Source organism: Seriola aureovittata, chromosome 1 (assembly GCF_021018895.1).
Source record: "Seriola aureovittata isolate HTS-2021-v1 ecotype China chromosome 1, ASM2101889v1, whole genome shotgun sequence".
Taxonomy (NCBI): Eukaryota; Metazoa; Chordata; class Actinopteri; order Carangiformes; family Carangidae; genus Seriola; species Seriola aureovittata.
The window spans coordinates 31,164,501-31,181,137 of record NC_079364.1 but is presented as its reverse complement, the minus strand read 5'-3'; the positions used below and the strand labels follow the sequence as shown (position 1 = coordinate 31,181,137).

Here is a 16,637-nt window from a genome sequence, read left to right as displayed (position 1 = left end):
CAGCCATTCCTCCAGCAGCAACCTGAGCCCTCCACCCTGCTCCAACCTGCTGCAGCTCACAGACAAAGGCGGCTTTCTAATCCCAAAGCCACACATGGCACTCTGCATCAGGAGCAAGGAATTCCTTCTTCGAGTGCATATGCATGAACACACACCTTACACTCTCAACCCATATAACATGCTTTTCTTTCCAATCCTGACACACTGAGGGCATCTATCTACCTAGTGTGACCTTCACCCCTCAGCACAGGCGTTTCTAGGAACTTGGATTGAGCCAAGATCGTCCAGGGCTCCTTATTTTCAATAAAAACAAATGAAGTGACAAACAACGCAAACTAAAAAATATATTTATCTCTCTTTCCCTGTGGTTACATAAACAGCATTAAAAAAGTTATGCTATGTACACCTCATCTGATTTAAACTGATTAAGTATGATTAATGCACCAGTCACACAGTTTGTTTCCTATGTAATAGGTGGTTTGTGGTTTTACATTTACTGTCAATGCTAGCAGTTTTGTTATTCTAGTCTTACTTTACAAGAAGAATCAACTTAACCACACTAACAAAACCTGGATGAATAAATCCACTGAGGCAAAGATTTTCATTAGTATATGGATGCTAATACTAAAGAAAAACTGGCAACTGTAATAGTAAGCCTGACTGGACAGGTTTTGTCTTTGACTCCAGAAGAGGCTCTGACAGATCTGATGGAGCTCAAGACTCATATAAAGAATGGCAGCTTTATTCCACATATGTTCACTTGGTATCTGTGTTCAATATTTTACCTGTCTGATGTGTAGAGAAAAAAAAAAAAAAATCAACACATTTAATGATGTGTAAATGCGCACAGCACTTCTCAGGTTGGAACTGCACATATTGTTCCTTTTGCTGTGTGATGATGAAAGCTGTGTAATAAAGTGAAGGAAGTAGTCCTCCATAGTTGTGGGCAACAATTACAACATCAGTATTATTGTTTCTACAGAACCAGGATTACATTCGGTGACAAGTCAACAACATTGTCATTTTGGGGCGCTCTGTGTGTTTGCACTCCTCTGCTGGCTAAAACCATGCAAACTGCAGCTATTGCCTGCTGTAATGTTTATGGACCAATCTTATTGCCGAAAAGCAGAAGCAGCAACTGCTCCACGCTTTGTCTATAAGTAAGTTTACTCTCTATCTGCATGTGCCTTGTCATGTGCAGCACTTTCATGTTCTGCTCCGCTGCATTAAAATGCCAATTTTTGAAGATCAAAAATGGTCAAGGCTGGGCTTGAAATAGATCAGATATAACGATATTAACAGCATCTCTGGCAGCACTCGGCTGTAATGTTGGTCTGTTGATCTACCACTAACTGAAGTGGTGGGCTAATTAATTTAATGGTGACTCAAACCAGACCATTCAGAAGAATCCATCAGGAGTACATCAGAAGTACTGTGACATGCAAGGATCTGGTGTCTGCACGGTGGCAGGCTCTGTCACAGGCCTGTAAGAAAATCCAGTTCTCATACATGCAGAAGAAAATCCAGCCCTGACATCAATTATCTGCATATTAGACATGCTGATATTCTTGGGGGTTTCCCACCTGGGTTGTGATAGGCTACTCTGTCAAGGGAAGCTGATGCCATCTGTGTCCACACACACCATGAGGAATAAAAATAACTGTAAATAATTTAATGCAGTTTGTCAGCTGGATGTCAGACCTCAACCGGTTTTGAGTACTGACTGAATTGTGTCCATGGCATCGAGTATCAAAAAGTGAAAGTTGACAATAAATGTTTTTCTTTTTAACTTCTTCTTTGATCAATATTCCAGACATTCATGTGTTTACTACACCTCCACATTCTGCTCAGGCCCGCAAGGAGCTTGAGCCTGAGGTGGGAACGTAGGTAGGATCTTCACACAACTGCTGTCACATTTCAGCACCATGCATGTCCATAGGTGAGGAACTATTTCACTTAAGTATTTCCCCTGGCCTCCTTCTTCCGTCACAACAACATTACTTGTCATTAGTTAATTATCACCTTCCAGAGAACATTGCTTCTTGTCAGATACCAGAGAAAAGCACCAAGACACAACACAGCTGAATTATGGGATTCACTTGGTTCCAGTTAGTGACAATATATGCCACTGTTTGATGGAGCCCATCACTAACACAACAGGAAGACAACTCCTGCCTATGGCCACAGATTACCAATCACCAAATTCAGTGAATCTCCTGTCTGCTATTATGTTATCATGCGACTCTGGTTAGCAACCAATCCACTATTGGACAATTTGTGATAATGATCAGTAACCATACCCTCAAACAGATGAAATATGAATGTAAGAACCTTTTCCTACAAAACCTATTATTACAGCCTTTGTCAGTGGACTATGTGGCTGATGGCAACCCCCAGGTCTGTAAAGTCAACAATGACGTAAACATCTGTGCACAGATGGCGTGTGGTGACAGCAGACTTTATCCTGACACCAAATGTACACGAGATTCAGCTGGATCGCACCCTGGCTCTGTTGCTGCTGTCGGAGAAAATCCATGGCTTTTATATCCGGTGTATATTTGTTTATTAGGATCCCCATTAGCCAACAGCTTCTCTTCCTGGGGTGTATACTCTTCCTGTTTGTGTGTGTGTGTGTGTGTGTGTGTGTCTGTGTGTGTGTGTGTGTGTGTGTGTCTGTGTGTGTGTGTGTGTGTGTCCACTGGTTCCATGACTGAGGGATCTCATGCTCTTTTCCCTGCACTGCTATCTTTAAGTTTCTGGTCTCTTTTGCAGCAGCTTGTTTCTGTAAAGCATGAAATTCACTTGTAAATGTAATATTTATTTGATGTGGCAAATTCTACCTGAATCTTGTGTTTGGTTTCGGTGACAGCACAACTGGGAGGAGTGTCAGTTTCTGTCAGTGCTAACTGCACATCTACAGGGTTTTTCCTGCATAGATGGCCACCTCCGTCAAATGTCGTGCCGCCTCCCGACAAAATATTAGTAGGCGTACTTGTTTTCTCGGTACTCGGTGGATTTGACGTTTTTAACTGCAATTGCGGCTGTACGCCACTAAGGCAATGTAGTGGCACTGTATCGTAATTCATGCATCAGGCAGAGCCATCCGAAATTGCCAAAGAAGAAGAATATATACGCGCTGGATTTTCTGCCTGCGGAAGGAGGCAGCGAGCTGATTTTGCTGCTATTAATATCAATTCATGTTACTGACGAGATACGGTTAATGTGTCAGGACTGAGAGTAGGCCTAGTTCTCAGCCACAAGTGGAAGGTGCCGGTGGAGGAGAGGATCAGAGAGTGTGAATGGCTTTGTCCCTAATATACTGCGGCGACAGCAACCCCCTCCCCCCCGGAAAAATCCTGATCTATAGGGTACAAACGAGCTCAGGGTGTGTCTGAACCGGAAGGTCAGGATTCCTTGACTCTCACTTTGAGCTGCCTGAGTACATTCCCGTTTCAGTAGGTTTTTATAAGTGGCGTTGTGACCTCACTTGAGGTTTAATCAGTGGTGTATTGTGAAATCTCTGTTCAACTGCTCTCACATTTAATTGCTCAATTAACACTGAATAGTCATGTGAATTGGTGCTACATAGTCTGGATTTCTTCCTTAGTAGACCTGTAACTTAACTATTACTGTATTTATTTGTTTATTTATTTGTTGTTGTAATTTCTACATTACTATGTGTGCTGTTAGACTGTTGTGCCAGTCTAGAACTGCCACCCACTTGAAACCTGAGATCTGCATTAGGCTCGGGTGACAGCACAACTGGGAGTAGTGTCAGTTTCTGTCAGTGCTAAATGAATTAGTTTTTGTCTTGCTAACTTCTGTCTGGGGCCTGCACATTTCCAGGTTATAAATCAGTTCAGGTTTAACACACTTTCAGGGTGGAGGGTTAGGATTCCTGGACTTGAGTTGGCTGAGTAGATTCTTTTATGAATAGATTCAGTCAGGAACATTCAATATGTGTTTGGCAGTGACTTTTACACACACTTGAGAGTATCATCTGGTTTATCTTAGTGAACAATACTCCAATACAAAGGTTTAGACGCTTCAGTCTCTAGTATGTTCTCATCAATGCTTTAAAGCTGGGCAGACACTGAGTTTTTATTAAAGTTCCTCTCCAGACATGTTTTAAACTCTGTAGAAATACTCTGCTCTGATTCATATTTTGTTTAACATGGTTTCCCACATAAAAAGTAACAAAAAATGGAAAACTGGGGCTGGAAACTCATCTCCTCTTACTTCCTCATTGAGAAATTCTGGATCAGGCAGTGTGTATCAAGATGGTTAGAGGAAGAAACATCAGAGAGACTCAGCCACATGTTTGAGCCTCAGTCAGACCCAGACTCATGAGGAGTGTGTTGAGACCAGAATCAGAGACTAGCAGACGTATCAGAGCGGTTAGCGCAGTTAGCATCTTTTATTTATTTATGTTCTTTGTTGGCTTGCAACTGGCAGTGGCTGACACAGTGTTAGTGGTTGTGCTAATGCTAACTCTCTCTCTCTGTAATGACAAGGTTTCAGGTTTATCCCACGAGTTGACAGGATTGGTTCCTTAGGTTTGTGACGTATGAAAACCTGGCTGTCTGAATCTGTCATTGGTTCACTTCAGTTCAAGGTGGAAACACTTATGGTGTTGATGATTATTTCTCTCGTATTATATAAAAACCAAATGGACATGTTAAAAAGTTTAAAAACTTGATTTTCATCAGAGGTGGTCTTAAATCTGCGTTGTTTTAACTCACAAAACACTTTTCAGTTCCTGTGACTTTTATGACAGAACCTGTGACTTTTTAGATCGCATTGTATGGATCAAATGACCGGCCACAACATGGATGGAGATGTTGAAGACCTGACTGGTTTTGAGAAAGACAGCATTACTTTGTACAATTCTACAATGAATAGAAAGTAAGAAGAAAAAAAAAATGCCTGGAAGATGCAGGCATGAAATTCAGTTATACATACAGCAGTCTGAGCGAAGACTACAAATTTACCCACCACATGATCTACTACTTTAATAACATTAAAACAAGCTTACTACAGAAACTGCTCAAACTGCAAGACGGCTCTGATTTGCCAGAAGTCCAATCTTTTTTCCAAGAGCCATATTGGTCATCGTTCAGGTGAACAATCAAGTATTGTGACCTCCCTCAAACTGCGTGTCAAATGACAACCAATCACTCTGATTCAAAACTTTATCAGCCAGATCTGTAGTGTCTGTCCTGCTTAAGAGCAGCATAGATATGTGATCCAACTAATGGCACCATCATTAAATCCATTCAGCAAAACACAGCTAAGTACTCTGACAAAGTGAAGCTCTTTTACTCCCATTAGTGACATAGTAACTGCTCCCAGCAGCTCTTCAGCTTATCCACATTATCACGTGGCTGTCAGTGTGGAGTGCAGATCATGGCTGACCTGTATTTGTAAGGTAGAGCTGTATGTCAAAACCTTACACAAAGCAAAAACACCCTTAGATACCAAACGACAGCTTTTCTTTTCACACATAGCACACACAGAGGGATACACTGTTACAATAAGAGTTACTTCCTCTGACTGTGGGCCTCCTCTGGTATGTTTTTACACCATATAAAGGCATTGAATGCAGTTATCTTAAAATCATCTGTATTTTCTACAACAAGGTTACCAGCATCTTTCCCTGGCTCAGGTTCAAGGATGGTCTAAAAATGAGAGTAACAGAGGAGTAGGTGTCATCTTCACAACCGCTTTGAGTGTTTGTAACAAAGCTAATTCACCAATATGTAAGCTGCAACTCCACGCAACCACATATATAGGAAACACACTTAAGACTTAAACTCTATATTTGGTTGTATCAATCAGATATGAGCTGTGTTACTAAGGAACATCAAAATAAAAAATATTCATAACACTATAAAGCAGACAGGATCAGAAAAGACTTGTTGGAAAACCTTTAATGTGAGGACGAATTGTTTCAGATTTAGCTCTCTAACAATCAATTTTGAGCAAAAATTATACATATTATATATATATCTATATATATATATGTAATTATATATTGCCTGCAGTCATGTTATTGCTGCTTGCAGCTGCAAATAAGTGGTACAGTTAAAATGACTGTTTTAGCTGGTACAAGCCACAAACTCTTAATATACAGTATGTCTTCAAACAGCCAGCTTAAATCCCCTTTACACAGCAACATATGCCATGCAGGTAAAAGGTTGTGGTGATTTGAACATGAATTGGTATCAGTGCCAGCTCCTGTGATCCATGTATGAGAAGGAAACACATGGTGAGGACCTGCATGGTCATTGTAAGACTCTTAGAGTGTAATCTCCTCTAATTGGATGCTGGAGGCTTAACAACACCACTATGATTGACTGTGATGGGTGCCATGATGCATCGAGCACGATGAATGGACCGGCCTCAGGGCTCCTGCTGCAGCTCTGTCAAGCCCCAGTCCTCCATGTGGTTGGAGGGTTTCTTCTACGCTGCTTTTATATTGCAGTTGTGTCAGCTGGTGCAGGAGCTCCCAGAGCAGAGAGTCAGACTAGTCATCCTGGCGTGTCTTCCTGTGGATGTCCCAAGACCTTCCAGATATCACTGTGTTGTCCCACCCACCCAGCAATAACTTGTCTCTTGTGCTCTGAGGAAAGTCTGGTGGGTCCAGGAACATTAGTGTCATCGGGTCACACAGATAATCTGTAGAACAACAACAGGATTCAGTTTTACTGGAATGTTACACTGATTCATCAAGGCCGTCTGGGTACATTTGGTCTTCAATGAAGGTGAAGCATCTATTTAACAGTGTGTATTGTGATCACAGTACTAATGTCACTGCAGAATGACAAGAAGAAACCAAAATGGCAACAAAATTTGTACTCCCATAAAGAGGCCTGCTCACTGCCGTAAAATCCTTAAATCTAACTTTCAAAGCATTCTGTTAATTTCAGTTCTAGCTGATCTGGTTTTAATTACTGACATTTAAATATTTTTCTTTAATTCAACTTCTAAAAACGACCATTCCCAGTGTTGATATAGCCTATATATAGTTACTTTTAGTATGTTTATTTGAGTATTTAATTTCAACGATTTTGAGTTCTGAAAATACATACCCTTATATTTTTATTATTATCATTTTTATGTTAGTATATGCTGATTTTTTTTTTTTTTAAACAAATCTTTACCTTTTGATATTTTCTTTCTCTCCTCTCATGGACACCAGTGTACTCACTGGTTCTGCTCTGATGCACTGAAAAAAGGAAAAAGTTTAAGACTAATTTCAGTTCCACAAACTGCAGCCATTTCTCGAAACAAAGAGGTCTTGTCAACATTACATGAATCAGTTCAAAAATATTGTATACACACAGTTTCACGCAGCTCAACAGTGCAGCAGCACAGTGTAACGAGGACGTAGGAAAAAGTGGGTCACATCCGGCTTTTTACTGATGTGAAACTCTTAGATAAACTGTTTGATATCACTGACTAACCTCATCCTGAATTCCTCATCAGCACCAAGATCAAAAATCTGCTGATGTAACACAACTCTTGTTGCAGATATAACCTCTTGGTGGGAAGAATTTGTTGTTTGGAGTTGCTGAAACAACACTAACATACTGTTTACAAATACATGCAGACAGCCTAACATTAAACACTGAAGATTTCTTGCTACCACAGAGCTCATTAAGGTCGCACTGTTAGAATGAGAATCCTTGATTTGAGCTAACATTACTCTGAGACTAATATCAATACATACTAACGTGCTGCTAGGGCTGCTGTCAGTGGTGAGAGAAAGAAAGGGGTAGGACTTGCCTTTGCTTCACACTATGAAAAGACTGACTGGAGATGATATACGTTTGAAATAGCTGGAAAAGACTCAAATGCACAAACTCACCAGCGAGCTACTGAGTTAATGTTAGCAAGATATCATCTCTGCAGGCACAGTTCAGAGTAAAACAAAACCCCACCACCACAGTTGCTCATTAAAATAGCTAGTTATGTGTAGGCTGATGATAATAAACCCCAAAGAAAACAATGTTTTAGTGATATACTTACAGTTTCGAGTCCTGAATCAACACGCTGGCCCAATAAAGTTGGAGCTGCTTTTCCATCAGTACCAGCATAACCGACAATCATGGAATGGCTAGCCAGCAGGCGGTTGTTGCTGAACCCGGTCGTCTCGTGAAATGCAAAGTCCAGACAGAAATACAAGAGTTGTACTGCTGTAAGGGGTCCAAAAAATACAAATGATATCCACTGGTATCTGATGTTGCCTTCCCTCCACTGCAGCAATAACGGAAACACTTTCTTCTTGACATTGTGGTCGGTGACGTAACAGTCCCTGCAGCCTGTAATTTGCTTGCATGCTCTGATGCTGGGGTGTGCTGAACCCGGAGTTGAGGCCCAGAGCGGCGTTCGGTTCATGGACTTCCATGATGTTCATACGTCAGTGTTGGGAATGTAGAAATAAAGCATTGGAAGGAAGCATTCACAGACAACTGAAACCGTCTGTGTTACAGGTAGCATTTTAACATATGTTCACCTCAGGTCTTGAGACTTTGGCGCTTTAACTTGGACGTCCAACAAAACAACAGAAAATAAGTGAGAGAAAATCAAAAAAGCATAATGTGTCCCCTTTCAGTAAGTAACCACTACAAAACAAAGATCAAGGGAAGTCAAGTTTGAGTTTCCGTGTTTTGGGGGATAAAGATTTACGGAGAAAGATCTCACTTGAACCACTTTAACTCTTATACATAATTTTTGAAACCTGAAGAGTCTTGTAATCTAAAACCCTGTGTATTAACTTTACTTCCAATGTGTGTAGTGATGGGGTGTGAAGAGGGCAAGTAAAGTTAGAGTAAATGTGCTGAATCCGGTGTTCCTACACCGCCCTGATTCTGTAAATGGGTTATAAACAAAGTGGCTCAGACCAATTCCAGCCAATCAGCAACAGGATGCGTTTGTGCTCGTGCACAGGACAAGGGAAATTAGAAGAGGGAAGATGGGAGGGGAAAAGGGGCAATGGGAATGCATGGCGGTACTTGCATATGCTAACAGATAGTGCCAATTTAAGGGTTACCAGGGGAAGGAGAAGGAGTAGTCTATACTAACCCGTTGCCACAAGAACATGTGGAGTTTTGATAGGGGATTGATTGGGACTGCAGACGAGAATTTCAGAAGCACAAAAATTCTGTGAGGCTTTCTAACACAGGAGACTGCACAGTCAGACTGGGAAGGAAATTCAGCCCTAGATTTATCTGCATCCTGAATGACAGCCACACCAAGAGGGCCAGTAAAGAGACTGACAGGGCTGGTAAAAACTTAAAAAAAACTTTATGGGTGTCTTATCAGTTCAGCAGCCCACTGCTGTGGTGGCCAATCAGGATTTGTCTCAACTATGATAGAGATAGCTCAGAGAGTTGAAAGGCATTAAGACAGATGTGGAGGGTGCCCTGTGTCTGCTTTACAGGTGGGTAATATTAGCTTTGCTATGTTTCACAGAACCAACAGGTCATACTGCTTTGTGTTTTGGATGTTTGTGTGCGTTTGGTTTGTTTGATGACATTTTATATCATAAGGTTGGTTCTGATTCAGCAATGAGAAAGGGTATCCACCTCCACGCCATAAAGGATGCTCTGGTTTCCACCATTGCAGTATGAAGGGAGGGAGGGGTGTATTTGTCTTGCTGTTGTGTTCAAATAAAAACAGCCATTCTCAAGCATTGCTTACTGCACCTTTAACACACAGTTAATCAGGAATGGCTTCTGAAAACTCATTAAATAGGCGCTGGGCTGTGTGGGGGTGGTGAGTGAAGATATCCTAAACATCCAGAATTCCATTCTGCAAACTCAGTTTCCAATCTGAGAAATCTGCTCAAACTCAGAGCCAGAACAAACGAGTGGACAGACATACAAACAGACAAATACATCCTAGCATGGATGGATAAAGATTATGGCTTACTGGTCAGTGCACAGCCCCTAATGTAGGCCAGCGTCAGCAGCGGAGCTTAAATCTGGTTTATCTGCTGGGTAGACGAGTAGCCGTTCCTCCGGTGGGCAGAGGGAGCTGCTCTGAAGACGAGGAGGAAGAGCCACTTTACACCAAGTCACAACCAACCAGTGCTGCAACCAATCCTTAATTCTACACCCTTTTTTAGACATGGAACATGCAACATTACTGGAGTCATCTATCTGTTAAAGAGATGTCATTCAGACAGAGTAGGGATGCGTATCGTTAAGATTTTAACAGTGATGCTACTCTTACCAATAATACCTATTGCTCCGGTACTGTAACGGTACTCTTATCAGTTCTTTTTGTTATTTTTTAAGAGAAAAAAATAAAGAAACAATTAAGAGCAAAATTAACATTGCTTTATTTTTTACTTTTAATCATTTAATCATTAACACATGTTCATATAGTTTAGTTAACTCTGTGTGTGCGCTTCAGACTGCCAGCATACATATCATACCAGGGGAAACGACAGATATGCTACAAGCTAGGGGGCGGAAAACTGTGCATTTCTTTTTGACAGATTTGCTTACATGCTCTTTGCACTTGTGGCAGTGTAACCACACTTTTGAAGTTTAGTTCTCTCCGCCATTGTCACTAATAGTAGTGTCTCTGTGTGTTTGTGTGTGTGTGCGTGTGTGTGTGTGTGTGTGTGTGTGTGTGTGTGTGTGTGTGTGTGTGTGTGTGTGTGTTGCACGGTGCCACAGTGTGTGAGAGAGAACTGGCCCTGCCTAACACAGAGGCTGATGGAGAGAGAGATCTCCCCTCTGGAAGAGAACTTTTATAGCAATAATAAATAGAAAATCTATTTTTCTTAATTTCTCCAGTACTGAGAGCAGAACAGACACTGTTGGAGCTGATCAATACTTGGGCCAGTTTAATACCAGGTTTCCATACCCATCCCTACATCGGTGTGAGTTAGAAATGTTTGTAAAAAGGGAGAGGAGTGTTTTCTGTTCTCTCACAGGCTGCATCTCATTGATGGATGTTAAAATTTACTTTGCTGTGGAAGCCTTAATTAAAAACTGTTGTGGATGTGAGGGATGCTCACTCCCAGTTCCCACAGAAATCCACTAACCCGTTTTCACACCAATCCCATCATTTAATGTTAAAAGATGAAAAATTCTGCTGAGTGCACAAGCAATGAATGATTCAGGGTGTTAGGTTGGGACACATTTATTTCTTATTTGCTCACATGGTGAATGTAAAATTGCTGGGCATTCATTCGAATGAAGAGCATTCGAGACTGGTCAGGTTTTTACTTAAGTTGTATGAAGGGTTTTTTTTAAAACCTCTTTCCACTGTGAGGGATATTAGTTTTTATATCCTGATCTGATTTGACAAGAATCTCCACAACCTAAAGTGTCAGTTTCACAGTGTTTCAGTTCACTTTCTTTGTGTTTAAGAGCTATTGATTAAGAAATGAACCTTCAGCAGTCACTGATCACGCCGCCCTGATCAAACCAATGGTCAAAGTAGCCCTTAGACTACTGTTTGCAGTGAGATTAAAGGGGGTACCTTGTGTTGCTGCAGATTCACTTTAATCTAATGGTATTTGGTTCAGATTTATGCTGTGTTGGAAGTGATGTGAAAATATTACCAAGTCCGTCCTTGTAATGTTGTCAAAGCAAAGTTATGTAAAAGCCACTGACTGAGGCACATCAAGACTACCTGAGACGCCTGTGCTGGAACAACTAACATATTTTACATTCAGGCACGATGCACGTTCCTGGACATCCTCCAAACAAACTAACTACATACTTGAAAGATAGAACCACAACAAAGATTGCCAACAGAATTATCCAACTATAAGAAATGTGAAGGGTAAACAATTTAAATACATCAGTAAATAAAACAATTACAGAACACACCTAAACTGCAAAGGAAGACACATGAGTTTAACTTCACTTCCCTCAGCAAGATATTTCCAGCCAGAATTCAAAGTGGCATCATTCCAGTGATCCTGCTGCTGGTGTAAATCAAGAGAACTATATCAGTTTATATTCAATGATATGAGACAGTGCATTTTGAAAGCATGCAGTATGTAAAATTGCCTGTCAGGCCGCTCGCAAACAACATGTCTGTATCATGTGGAAGTTGTTAAAAAATCTGGGTTGCTAAGACATTTTACAGGAGCTGCAGTTCTACAGTTTAATGTGGACTTCAGCTGAGGAGAGCATGTGCTTCTGAGGTTTCAGAGCAGAGGGCTTTAATATAGAGAGCGACCACTTTTCCGTTCAAGTGAATGGGAAAGTTTTATACAGCTGTTTGTGTTTAGACAATGTTTAAGAAAGTATTGTGTATATTTTTCAAAGAAAGGTGTTGCAAAAAGAAAGTCAGATATGATATCGGTGCTAGTTTTGGATAATTACAAACAATGTCAGGTATTAGAGTTTAGACATGGTTGATTTAAGATAAAGGTTAGAAATAGTTTGCTGAGACTTTAACTAGTGGAGCTTGAGGGCCTAAAACAAACAGAGGAAAATCTGCCTGAAAAGAGACTTTAGCCCCAAGGAGAAAAATCTGGAGGAGAACAGAGAACAATGGCCCATAGATCTGCTGACTGCTGTCCAAACCTGCCCAGGACCCCCTGCCTGGCCACTGATTGAAGGACACACACACACACACACACACACACACACACACACACACACACACACACACACACACACACACACAGAGCCAGAGGAGATGTGGACCCCCACCACAACCACGAATAAACGCACAACTACTTCTGTTGATGACACATCCACTCACTACTTTAGAGCAACAGATGTGTAATCAGAAACACACACACACACACACACACACACACACACACACACACACACACACCACACACACACACACACAGCAGCTGTAGCCATCTGGGTGAGCCTATGTAGGACTTTGACCCCTCACTCACTCATTATGGACATGAAGGTCGTCCATATTCAGATTAATGAGGATTTTAAAATCCAGATCATGTTCTGTCCTAATCTGACGCGATGTTGAAGGCTTTTAAGTTTACTTTCTTCTGAGCCCAAATTTGGCTGAAGCTCATCTGAGCCGAGTGATAATCATCTTCTTCTGGGTGGATGTATTCCCACTAGTCTGATGACAAAAAGCAGAAAGGCTGACGTTGCCTGGGCCAAAGTTTTCTATGAATTTATGTTTTAAAGGATATCAGTGCATTTGACTTTTATGTGTAACTTTCTCAGCATTAGTGGGATATCAGCCAACACTGATGATGTAGCTTTTTAAGACCTGTCCTCTACACCTCTGTGAAACCATGGGATGTAAAATACAGCAGTCTCTGCATGGAGTATTGGAACTGGGCAGAAGAGTTGACTAAGACACTAAAACAGATATTTTCCAAAGATTTGTGGCCTTTCTAGAAGCTAAAAATTAAATTTGTCGTTATTCAATAACAGACTGCACTGAAGTAAAATGGACGAGAAGTGGCATCGTGAAAATGTGTGTGTTTGGCCTCATGCAATATGTACTTCAAGATGGTTCAGCAAAGTATGGGAAGAGGAAATGGGAATTTTATACAACTACCCACAGCATTTGATCTTCTTGCTGAGGTGAAATCATCTGGCTTTTCAGGTGAACACACCGTTTCAATTCTTAAAGTAACCTATCTTGGACTGATATTTAAGTTCAACAGCAGGAGACATTTTCTATTATTCTTTGCTGTCCAGACACAAACAATATGCGTCACAACAGTCTGGCATCAGATCTTATTTAATGGCATTTCATCCAAATCACATTAAGTGTCGCTGGGCTCAGTTAGATTTTGAGTCTTAGTGATAAATACAAAACTAAATTAAAAAAATTGCAGTGATGCAATTTTTTCCCCACCAGACTGTCATCTGCAACAGGCTTAGTAAAACTCCCCCTAAAACACCACTCCTTCCACAAAGATGAGTGATATAAGTGAGGAAGTATTAATTCAATCTCCTAATTTAATATTTACAGCTGTGTATAGCAGAATTTGTAGCTGTGATCAGTCAACAAAGATCAATAAATATCAGTTGCCAACTGTCTGAATTTCCTGTTGTTATTTTTTGTAGTCTTACATCCTGATATATATATATATATATATATATATATATATATATTTACACATACACTTTGCTTTTGTTAGCCATTTAACCAGTGTAACATGCACGTCATGCTACTGTGATGGGTAATCCAGATAAATAAATGCTGACTGCTAGTATCTGTACTGTGTTTTCAGTCTCACTGACATTTGTGCCAGCTGAGCAGCTGCAGGAGAAATTCAGGTTGATTCATCAGTTTGGGTTCAATCAGGACCTTTTAAAGACGTGGTTGAGCTCACTGCGGGCATCCCATATTGTTTTAGTTGTATTAATGCCTCCAACATTAAAAGACTGACACAGAAACACATAATGAGGAGTAATGGCAGCCAGGCTGAGCCAGCAGCACGCTGACAACTGCTCAGCCCAATTAACCAAACTGAATGGGCTAATCCTCCACTAAACACCAACACAGGCAGATAACTGCCTGCTTGGCCAATCTGCACATATTTCTACAAGAAAATAATAATTGGCTTTAAAATGACAGCAGTCATTTGTCAAATTAGAAGAAATAGATCAGTCAGATTGAACACACAGGCAAAGTAGACTGAGCTTAGTTCAGTCACATGAAAGAAAATGCCAACACACTGAAAATGCTAGTTTAAAACTAGTTTAAAATTTTATATTAATATTTTAAACCTTTAAAATTATTCTGTTGGGTAAAATATTCATATCTAAAGCTCAAGAATTTGAATGTAAGTTAATGTAAATATATAATATTAACATATACATGAACATTTCAGTTCCTAAATTAAATGGTTCAGTCAATCTAATGATTGACTGAAGGGATCCTACACATTTTTTTTGTTTGTTTTTTGTTTCTTAATTTAATTTTTGTTTACTTCTTGTTATGTCAAGTTTTGTTATTTTGTCAAGAGTGTGAGGGTTGACAGTACTACACTAACTTGTCTTCTCACGCACTTTCCTCATTTATATTTAGGACTGAGATGAGAAAATTGTGGTCATAATAAATGTGTCACCATGCTTTTAACAAATGAGTTTGTGTGAAATGTTGTCTGACCATGTCCACAGTCTAAACTATCTCTACTGGAGCAGCTACTCACTCTCAAACGTGGGATGAAAAGCCTGCTGTCATAGAGAGGGCTGAGCCGAGATGAGTCGTCTACAGCTGCCTCTCACAGAGTCTTCACTGTCTGCTTCAGCTTCCTCCACAAACATCCAACCAGCTGATCCACCTACAGTTGCTCACTCCGCCGCCTCTGACATCTCAGCACACCTGAGCACCTTTCTTTCTTGAGCCACATCTAAAGAATCTTTCCATGTCACTGTGAGATCCACAAAGAAAAATCTCAGCTGGGACCATGTTTAGCCACAGCGGTGTAGAAACTGTAGAACGGAAGGAGGGAGGAGAAATACTAAACCAAGTTGAGCAAATGTAAACGTAGAACGCCAGAACAAAAACAATTTGTGACTGTCGCCAGCAATTTAAAGGATAAAGCAGCAGATTTTCCCTATTTTCATTATTGTCAAAAAAAAAAAAAAAATCAATTAAAAGACACACAAAAAATAATTAATTCATCTCCAAAGTATTGTTGTTGCATTGTGCATCCAAAATGTGATTTAGCTTATTCGTCTGTGCCATAGAAACACATGAATGAGCCACACTGTTATACTAGGTGACATGTTCATTATGAAAAATATGAGCACTGTAGTTCATTTAGTGACAGGTCCACAGACTGGTAGCAGTGATCGTCACTGTCTGTGGAACTGTTTCTAAATAAACAGCCATTTTTGTAATGAAGAAAGATGTTACCCAGATGTATTTTCAACAATGGAGTTCTATGGCACACACAAATAAGATACACAGAATATTTGTTAGAAGGGTTTTGTTGATAATAACGAAAATATTAAAAAAAATTAGCAGCCACATCAGTTATAGATTTTAAAATCATCCATCTGTCTAACTACTGCTTCATTTCTCTGCATCACATCTTCTCTTTGAATACAGGGATGTGAAAGGAAGAACGGGGCCACCTGGTTCTGGGCAGAGAATGACTCTGCAGTCAGCAGATGGCAGAGAGAGGCTGGCCCTCCCACTGGGCTGCTGGCCAGGGCTTTAACAAGCCCATTTACCAGAATGGCTTGATCAAATCGGCCCTGGGCTAAACGTGGAGATGCTGTGAAGAGCAAACCCCTCACCATGCTGGGCCTGACCTGTCCCTGCAGTGTGTCCACTGTATCAGTACAACCTGGACTGGAATGACTCTATCGACTGTCCAGTGTAACTATGACATTACATTTTTTTCTTCCTTTTTTGTCCTTACATTTTCTGTAATTCTCCTCAAGTTCCCAGCAGCCATTGCTTACCCAATGGTTTCATTCTTGTCAGAGCTTTGTCAGAGTTGAAGGAGGGAGAAAGAAGAATGTTATGAGGAAGGAGGAGGAGGAGGAGGTGGCCAGGAGCATGACTAAGGCCTACAGTGGCAGAGCTTTAGAGAGCTTTAGAGTGCCAGTAAATGCCAGCAGCTTTGGCCAAGCAGACAGGAAAGAGGAGAAAGCTGCCGGGTACAAGAGATGCAAAAGGGTAGGAGGAGAAAGCAGACAGTCACA

At 40.7% G+C, this 16,637-nt stretch overlaps 1 protein-coding gene and 1 long non-coding RNA gene across 2 annotated transcripts in view; both read right to left on the bottom strand.

The window, feature by feature from the left end:
- Positions 1-16,637, bottom strand: part of chsy1 (chondroitin sulfate synthase 1) — a 69,256-nt gene that overhangs the window by 29,866 nt on the left and 22,753 nt on the right. The gene's annotated exons all lie outside the window — the stretch shown is intronic.
- LOC130172262 (uncharacterized) lies at positions 5,946-8,927 on the bottom strand. Its single transcript, XR_008828244.1, has 3 exons — positions 8,032-8,927; positions 7,164-7,228; positions 5,946-6,678 (listed from the first exon to the last, which is right to left on the bottom strand). It is a non-coding gene; the product is annotated as an uncharacterized LOC130172262 (long non-coding RNA).